The 9,368-nt window shown below is 46.7% G+C and overlaps 2 protein-coding genes across 3 annotated transcripts in view; one reads left to right on the forward strand and one right to left on the reverse strand.

Annotated features, from left to right (window-relative positions):
- LOC139757817 (uncharacterized) overlaps positions 1 to 9,368 on the reverse strand; it is a 274,147-nt gene that overhangs the window by 241,358 nt on the left and 23,421 nt on the right. The window contains exon 2 of the mRNA XM_071678687.1: positions 5,640 to 5,722. The gene's annotated coding sequence lies outside the window, so the exon portion shown is untranslated. The remainder of the gene's footprint in view (positions 1 to 5,639; positions 5,723 to 9,368) is intronic.
- The window catches only part of LOC139757818 (uncharacterized), a 40,989-nt gene continuing 39,737 nt past the window's right edge, over positions 8,117 to 9,368 (forward strand). For both annotated transcript variants that reach the window (XM_071678690.1, XM_071678691.1), the window contains exon 1: positions 8,117 to 8,382. The gene's annotated coding sequence lies outside the window, so the exon portion shown is untranslated. The remainder of the gene's footprint in view (positions 8,383 to 9,368) is intronic.

The raw sequence follows: 9,368 nt of genomic DNA on the forward strand, positions 1-9,368 counted from the left end.
TGTTGGTGGGGAGGTGGGGATGTGACTGTAGTGAAGCTGAGGTGAGGGAGGGTAGGGCTGGGTAAGGGTAAGGTAGGGTAGCGGAACGACGGTGGGTCAGGGCAGGTTTTATGACTCCTTCCCTCCCCCTTTACCCATCCAGCCAACCCACCACCTTCACCCCTACCTGGCGCCGCCCTGCCTATTCTAAACTCCCCCTCCTCCTTACCACCTGCCATGGACATCTCGACCTTCACCTCCCCCTTCCACCTACGCCCCTTATGGCATCACGAACACAAAGAGACACATGGACGCTTTCCTCTCTCTCTCTCTCTCTCCATCAGAAAAATCGACAGGGTATAACACACCCACATCACGCACTACAACCCGGGCTGACCTGCTGCCTACACATCATCTCTCCTGATGACGTTCCCCAATTGGGAGGAGCTTTTTGCCACCGTGTCTCCCCCTGTGGTGTCGCCGTCGACCCCCCCTCAGTTTCCTGGGCCTTGGCGGGGGATGCACTCGGCGCCATGGCTTCTGGTCACATGTTTGCTAATGAGGATCTTCGCCATCAACACGTCGTCTGAAGTTTGAGACGACACAACTGCTTTGTCTGGTGCCTGAGTCGCGGGAATGGTGCCAGGCTGGTGTGTCTAGTCTTGTCTGCGGGAGCGTAGCTTCTTCAGGTGTTGTGCTCCTCTCTCTTCTCTCGGGTCTGTTGGTGTAACACAAGTCGGGCTCGGAATGCAAGTGGAGTAGGTGATGAAATCTCGCCAGGGTAGTACCAGCTTTGCTTATACTTAATCACAGACGCTTAATCTGGTTAGATGTACCACTTTGCCTATACTTATTCACAGGCGGTTAATCTTGTTAGATGTTAGACGTATGTACATCATTTTGTGATGTGTGAGTCTAACTCCTTTATGAATGTGAGGGATGTCAGCAACCAAGACGTCACCCACCCATGGTGACACATTTCTCCGTGGCATCGTTGTTTCCACCGATCACACAGTAATGCTTAGTAGGGCCTTCCATGAGCACCGCTTGAGCTCTTCACTTGTTGCCCTGCAGGAGCACCAGGGAGTGCTAGGTGTTCAGGGGACTGTGCACCCACACTGGCGAGTGGTACTTAAAGTTGCTGAATGGTAGCGACTCTGTTGTACCAAGCGATGTGGCAGGTACCAAATGGACCTGTAGGATCATCTGATGAGGTCGTCTTATAAGGCACGGCTCTTCCAGGTACACCTCCACCTAGCTGGAGGGATGACATTACCCCTGGACACACCTCCACCTAGCTGGAGGGATGACATGCCCCCGGACACACCTCCACCTAGCTGGAGGGATGACATGCCCCCGGACACACCTCCACCTAGCTGGAGGGATGACATGCCCCTGGACACACCTCCACCTAGCTGGGGGGGATGACATGCCCCTGGACACACCTCCACCTAGCTGGATGGATGACATGCCACTGGATACACCTCCACCTAGCTGGGGGGGATGACATGCCCCTGGATACAACTCCACCTAGCTGGAGGGATGACATGCCCCTGGATACACCTCCACCTGTCCCCAGGTTTGAGATAAATGTCCTGTCCGACTTGAGGATATTGGTATTCAGTCAGTAGGTAAAAAAAAGAAAAAAAACAGAAAAAAAAGGGCTTGATTAATGTGTTGCATCTCATGGTATGCTGTCGGCTCTCTCTCTCTCTTCAACACACACACACACACACACACACACACACACACGCATCACTTTGCCTCGCCTTCTGTGCTGCCGACAAGCGTATTCAACCTCAATAAAGTCAAGCAGTAAATCACAGAGGCAGCAACGACTCCACAGTCTCCGTGCCGACATTATCAGAGTTATCAACACAGGAGCGAAGACTGAAGCGCGGGCATCAGCTGGCCAAGCATGTCGTCAGCTGTTGACAAGGAAAAACAGCTGATTGGACAACAGCTGAGTGGTTGATGTGTGGCGTGTTGTCAGCTGTTTGGGTGAACTGGGTCAGAGGGGCGACTAAGGTGCCTTGATCGCTGTTCTGTTTGACTCAAGTTCTGCTGTTCATTGTTCTTGTCCTCTCATCTCCTCACCGTCGCTTGCTTTCCCTCTGTCATGTTTACCGACTTCCTGTACTTCCTTCTCAATATAGATCTTCATAATTCTCTCATTTACTTCACTTTAATCTCCTTCTGTTACGCATTTAATGTCTCATTTATTGCTTTACTCTTGAGAGATTAACTGGTGATTATTCTCAAGATCGTCCAGTTTCGTCTTCGTCGAACTGATGTCTGATGTCCATCACTGTCATCTGTAACCTTCCATGTGGCTCTTGTAGTTAGTGATGTAACCCCAGGGCTCCTTCTATGGCGATCCTCCAGCTTCGAGGCTGCGCTCCACGCGAAAAGAAAAGAGTAAGGCGGGCGACCAAGTATGAAATGATTATGTTGATAATAACGATGATGATAATAATTATGATAATGATAATGATAATAATAATAGTAATAATAACAATGATAATAATAATAATAATAAGAGTAATAATAATAATAATAATAATAATAATAATAATAATAATAATAAAAATAATAAAAATGATAATAATAATAATAATAACAATAATAATAATGATAATGATAATAATAATAATAATGATAATAATTTTAGCAGGGTTCTTGGGCCCAAGTGTGTGTGTATGTGTGTGTGTGTGTGTGTGTGTGTGTGTGTGTGTGTGTGTTTATTCATGGTGATCGTTCCACGTCTTGGCTAGGTAGCGTCAGAGACAGATGACTGAGCTTTAAAGGAGAAACATCTCGCTTGGCTCCATCCTCAGTGCCTCCTTCTTTTGGTAAGCGATAATACAAGAGGAGAGAATGTTCTCAACCCTTCCCTTCTATCATTTCTTACTCGCCTTTTAGGACAGGGAGGAGATGAGTGGGTGATATTTCATCTCTCCCCTCTTCCCAATAGACAAGTATAAACAACCTGATCCATCACATTTTCCCCAGAATATCAACACCACAAACCACCTGGCCTCCCCTCTCCACCAACCCCTTGACCCATCTCTCCCCTCACCCCCTTTTATCCCCTCCTCCTCCTCCTCCTCTCCCCTCTCTACCCCATAACTCCAGCCAGTGACCATCAATAAGGCCTTATGACCCAGCGGAACCAGGCACTTCTGTGGGATGCCAAAATTGCACCCCAAATCAGAACTGTAACAAGAGCGTCTACTCAAACGTCAAAACAGTGTTATCGAATTCACTCCAGCCACCGGACCCCATCGTCGAGAACATGATAGTCCTATACACTCCATCCCCAGTGGGGCGAAAGTCCAGTGTGTTGGGGGTTAGGAAACCGCCCTCACGATCAGCCCTGGGGGAAGTTCCTTCGCCCCAAGAATTCCAGTGGCTACAGTTGGCTGGTGCTAACAAGTATGCACGTGGACAAACACACACACACACACACACACACACACACACACACACACACACAACTGACAGACGATCCTGCCAATCCCAGCTGTTGGTTACGTGATCGTTAATGTCCAAACTACAGGATACAGCCAACTGGCCACCACTTTTAGCTTAACGAGGTTGTTTGCTTGCTCGACCTTGTGTACACGACCGAACTGTGCGAGTCCTGATCATGAACTGCTTGTCAGGCAAGACGCCCTCTGCTGGATGATGAATCCAATAAACACGCGGTAATTAAGTACTTCCTGGTCCTCTAAGAACTCAATATCCTTTTCAACACTTTTATTTTGCCCAGATTCGTTTATTACAACCTCGGCCATTTAACCTAACCTAACCTAATCATATAAGTCTGGGTGATAAGACTTTCGCTGGGGGGAAAAACTTGAGTTTCGTCTGGTCGTGTCTATATGTATATCAACGAGAAACGAAAGTTGTTGAAATTTACTGTCAAGAGATTTGGTGGCTAGCAGCCGGAACCTCTCTGGTAGTTGCTCATCCACTCTAAGGAGCCGACAGTCTCAATGGCTCTGAAAGCAAAAGGAGGATTGAATCGGCGGTGTTGGTGTCTATCATCCGTGTGATGTGGTGTTCAAATATGTATTCACGTGTATAGATACACGTGAGGGGGTTTCTATACACTCGTTGGGCTCCGTCTCTTGAACTTTTTCAATCGGCGGTGTTGGTGTCTATCATCCGTGTGATGTGGTGTTCAAATATGTATTCACGTGTATATATACAGGATGGAGAGGGGATTCTATACACTCGTCGGGCTTCATCTCTTGAATTTTTTTCCCACTATCTTACGGCTATTTAATCATCTATATATTGTTAGCAGGATTAGAAGAGAGGGCGTTGTAAATCTTAAAACTACAGTGCATTTCGCGAGGGACTTGAGCGCATACACATTGCAGGACACATTCACACGGGACGCCATTACGTCCCGTGTTATACAACCAGCCACAAGGCACGCCAGCAGCATGAGAGCGGGAGATACAATTTGCAGAATAGTGGAGAGTATGCAAATAAGGAAGGCAGTTTACGCCAGCGTCGCGAGACTACGCTGGTCGTATACGAGGAGACCAAAGGTGACTGAGATGGGAAAAATCGTATTGACGGGAACAGTGCGTCTGTCTGCGTGACGCTTGAAGTTGGAGGAGGACAGGGAGAGCAAATAGACGGTGTTGCTTTTACTAAGAAAAAAAAAATGAGGGGGATCATGGCTTTCACGCGCGGAGCTCGCTCACTGAGAGAGAGAGAGAGAGAGAGAGAGAGAGAGAGAGAGAGAGAGAGAGAGAGAGAGAGAGAGATGGGCGCGGCGTGCCCCGTTCACGGCCAACGGGAGTATAATTTGCCGGAGAAAGTTCGCCATTCCACGAGATGAGAACAACGAGACGACAAGCCTCCTTGGCTGAGAGTTGAGTCGCGAGGTTGTTTATTGACCAATAAAGGCTCAGCTTTCTTTCACCCTCCCTCCCTCCCTGATGACCGTGTAGACTGTCCGTGTGTTGCCCACCGATATACTGGCGTGTCCAAACATAATCATACCACTCGAGCAATTAGTCTACGCTCCACCAGTGAACGAAATTGATGACGGGTTGGTCTGAGGCTGTTGCTGCCTCTTGAGGGCTATACAAAAAAAAAAAAAGGTGTTTTTGGTTCACGTCAGGCTGAGGGTGGAAGCAGGATGACTGAAGGAGGTGAGGGATGGAACAATGACAAGATGAGACGTGGAGTTAGATTGCTTAGGAAGGTGGATGAGACTGGAGAGTGAGACAGATAGACGATCGGATGGTATCATGAGATGTATGATGAAGGGGATCATACAAATCACGGAAAATAATGAATTAAATACGAGAATGATAAATACACCAACTGCGGGACTTTAAGAGAGAGAGAGAGAAAAAAAATAGATTTATGGAGCGATGAAGTAGAGAGACGAGTGAGTAACTAGAGGTAATCCGATGCCAGAGCAACATGTTACGGACTGAGGAGAGGAATCAGTTTTCGTAAGGAAGGCAACCATAATGTTTAAAGAAGAGGAAGAACTGCAGGGACGAGGGAGAGAGAGGGAGAGAGAGAGAGAGAGAGAGAGAGAGAGAGAGAGAGAGAGAGAGAGAGAGAGAGTCCTGTAGATGTAAGTCGTATGTCTGAAGATCAGGAACGCGACGTAGATGTTACTGTACCTCATAGTTGCACGGGGACGACCGTCTTGCTCCTGCATGGCGTCACTCGGAGACTGGAGGGAAGGGAAGATGCAGTTCACAACCTGTGGAAAGAGAAACACAGCATCACTGTGGGTTCAAGTCTGGTGCTGAGACGTCTGAAACCAGGATCACTAACCTGAGGTCCAGAGACCTCGAGGACCTTATTCCATAGATGGGGGATGAGGCACTTACCTCTCGAGAACAAAAGTTGTGAAAAGAGCTGAAAAAATTCTAACTCTGATAAAAGACAAGAAAGAATTAGAACGGAGGATATGGAGAAGGGATGCGTCGATAGATAGAGGTGAAGGCAGAGAAGAGAGAAGCCGCCAGAGGATAGGGAGAGCAAAGACCGTGATGGCAGTAATGCTTTTAGGAAGACACATGTGTGTGTGGCGTCGCAATGTAGGGGGTCGTGTTGTAAGCGATGCTCCTTTGTTTTTGCCTCAGTTTTACCGCCTTCGTCGTGTGCGTATGTTGGAATGAGGGTGTACTGGCTGCCAAAAGCTGTCGCGATTTACAGTGCAAGTGGAGTGTACAATTTTGCCACAGTGGCAATATTTCCATAGTGGTATAGGCGATGAAAGTGGTAGACATTTAACTATATTTCCACGTTTGTACAACTGTTGCTACAGTGAGTTATTCAGTGCCAATATTGCCCTCCTTTTTGCTACAGTGGTGTTTCCAGAGTGGGACAGCAATTTGCCACAGTGGTATAATCCTGCGCTTATTGCCGCTACGGTGCTTTTTCATCCCAGTGGATGTGCTGTGCGATGGGCCACCCGCTGCCATGACCCCGTAAATTTTCCCAGACTTACGTAACAACTGCTATGGCGATGCAGATGTTGCTACGGGTGACAACCTCTTGGTGCAGAGGTTGAGTTACTAATGTCGTGAAGGCAGATGTTGTCCTGGTGAGGCCAGATGTTGTCCTGGTGAGGCCAGATGTTGTCCTGGTGAGGCCAGATGTTGTCCTGGTGAGGCCAGATGTTGTCCTGGTGAAGCCAGATGTTGTCCTGGTGAGGCAACTGCTGTCCCGTTGGGGCAGCTTATGTCTTGGTGAGGCAGGCAGATACCCCTCCCCTCCGTCTGAGGCAAGGAATGCAGCACACGTGGATGATCTGCATGACAAAAGACATGTCTCCGAGGAGCACAGGGAGTCCCTGTGTGACCCAGAACGAAGAGCCAGGACATCGCAAGTCTTCCTCTGTCCAGATTTCCGAACGGTGAACAATTCTCAACTCCCCTGCCACACCCGAGGACCATACTGAATATCTACCATCATAAATGCCCACTCAGGGACAAATTATGGATCACTGCCACCATCAGTATCCACGAGCGGGTGTTTTAAGAACCAGGGAAAGTGGTATAATACCATTGAAAAAAAACCTCGGTGTATTTGATGAGGTTTGATTGCCTCTGCCTTGATTTGTGGGGGTTAAAATGACGGAATATGTGGCTAGGGAATGATGTTAATGAGAACAGATTATTCAGGAGTGACAAGGAAAGAGAATCATGTAAGAGGAAACAAAAAGGGAATGGTTAAAAGATGGAAACAAAAAGGGAATGGTTAAAAGATGGAAACAAAAAGGGAATGGTTAAAAGATGGAAACAAAAAGGGAATGGTTAAAAGATGGAAACAAAAAGGGAATGGTTAAAAGATGGAAACAAAAAGGGAATGGTTAAAAGATGGAAACAAAAAGGGAATGGTTAAAAGATGGAAACAAAAAGGGAATGGTTAAAAGATGGAAACAAAAAGGGAATGGTTAAAAGATGGAAACAAAAAGGGAATGGTTAAAAGATGATAGGGTGTCGCTGAGCAGCACAACAACCCAAGCGTAGCGAGCGAGCGTGTGTGTGTGTGGAGAGAGAGAGAGAGAGGAGAGTGAACACTTCGTTGCATTCGCTTATACTGTAGCTTTCCTGGTATGAGCGTACCCCCTGCGCTTCATCATTACGACACACGGGGCGTATATAGCGGTTCTTCTACCCAGAACATCGAAGACGATGGTTGGTGTTGGCTAAGACACAGCCCGGCTGTCCACGAGTTCGAAGAAACGGACGAGTTAAGTGGAAGACGTTGACTCGTGGCACCGTTTGGCGGTCTCCTCCCCCCTCCCCCCGACGGCCGGTTCCCGGGGAGTGACGTCACCAAGGCGTTGCCAATCATCTCACGGGAACGGCATGACGTCACTGTTTACGGAACCAATCCCACATTCATGAAACGCCGCGATGCCTCTGCCGTAACCAATACACTCGAAATATAAACTTCTTTCGTAGACTGTACACCTAAGGCAACATACCGCTATACCAATGACTTAACCTGGTCAGTATGGCTTTAGATACGCGTAAAATAACGGTAAATTAGCCGAGGTTCGAAGGGGCGCGGTAATAAATAAACTGCCAACTCCTTCGGTGGGGGTGGTAACTGGTCCACTTCCGGAGTGCCAAAGCTGCCTAAGTGAATCCCTGTAGTTGGTGTATGTAGGGTGGGTGGTGAGGTCGGCATTGACCGCTCCCCGTGTCGTGCCCTGTGACTTGTGTGGTGACTGGAACAGTGAACAATACGTGAGAGACGAAACATGACAGTGAAAGAGTGTTTGTTCGTTCTACAGTGATCTGGGTTATTGGATTGTGGTGAATATATATTTATATATATATAGATATATAGATATATTTTGCTTCTACCTGTTAACTCTGTGAGGAGTGGCTGAGTCGCCCTGAGGTAAGTGCGAATCTTAAAGTTCCTTTAGTGTGATTCACATCGTAAAACAGATTCTCTCTATATTGATCGATTGGATGAATCTTTACGTCATAAAAAAAGTGAATTCTTCAAGTGTCTAATTCCACTCATTTCCTTAAGTACACAAGTGTTTGATTGCACTAAACAAATGTTGTGTGATTGTGTGCCATCTTAGAATTTGATTGGATGACAAATTGTAAATCAATTCCCGGATTTGAATATATCAGTCAAAACGATAATGATTCATTAATTATTTTACCAAAACTGAAATAAGACTTTTACTTTTATCACTGAGTATGAATGACACATTTCGCCATATATATATATATATATATATATATATATATATATATATATATATATATATATATATATATATATCGTTACTCTTTCATATGCATCAGAAATAGACTTATCGCGAAATATACAGCCAAATTTTTGTTTCACTGTGAGTGTGAGGTGAGAGGTGTGGAGTATCACTTGAGTGAGGGACTCGACCTCAAGTGTGAGATGTTATATCCTCCAGCTAAGGACCTGTGCGTGTCAGGGCGAGAGACTGTACTTATTTCCTAAAGGGTTCCACATTTGTGCCATCTTCAAAGGATTATCAACTCGAATATTTCTCGGAATTGTGCTAATTCCTAAGCTAATTGAACTGAAGATATCTTTTTCGCACTGAAACTCCGAACTATGATCTTCGGTGTGCTCGATATAGTGTGATTTGTGAGGGCGCATGCGTCCGTAGTATTTCTTCAGTGTGGTTTAATTTCAAGTCACGCCACCAGCCAGTGGCTTAGTTAGACCACGTCTGGCTGCTGGTGGGGTGAAGTGGCATCCTCTTAGTCGAGGTCAGTGTGTCGAAGTTTTGCTGCGTTGGTAAAAGGTGAAGTGGCACACAGGTCAGCCACCTCTCGTGTTCTGACCTCACCTGACCTGACCTCCTCATTTCAGTTGGCTGTGTCGTTTTC

The sequence above is a fragment of the Panulirus ornatus genome, chromosome 28 (assembly GCF_036320965.1).
Source record: "Panulirus ornatus isolate Po-2019 chromosome 28, ASM3632096v1, whole genome shotgun sequence".
In the NCBI taxonomy this organism is placed as follows: domain Eukaryota; kingdom Metazoa; phylum Arthropoda; class Malacostraca; order Decapoda; family Palinuridae; genus Panulirus; species Panulirus ornatus.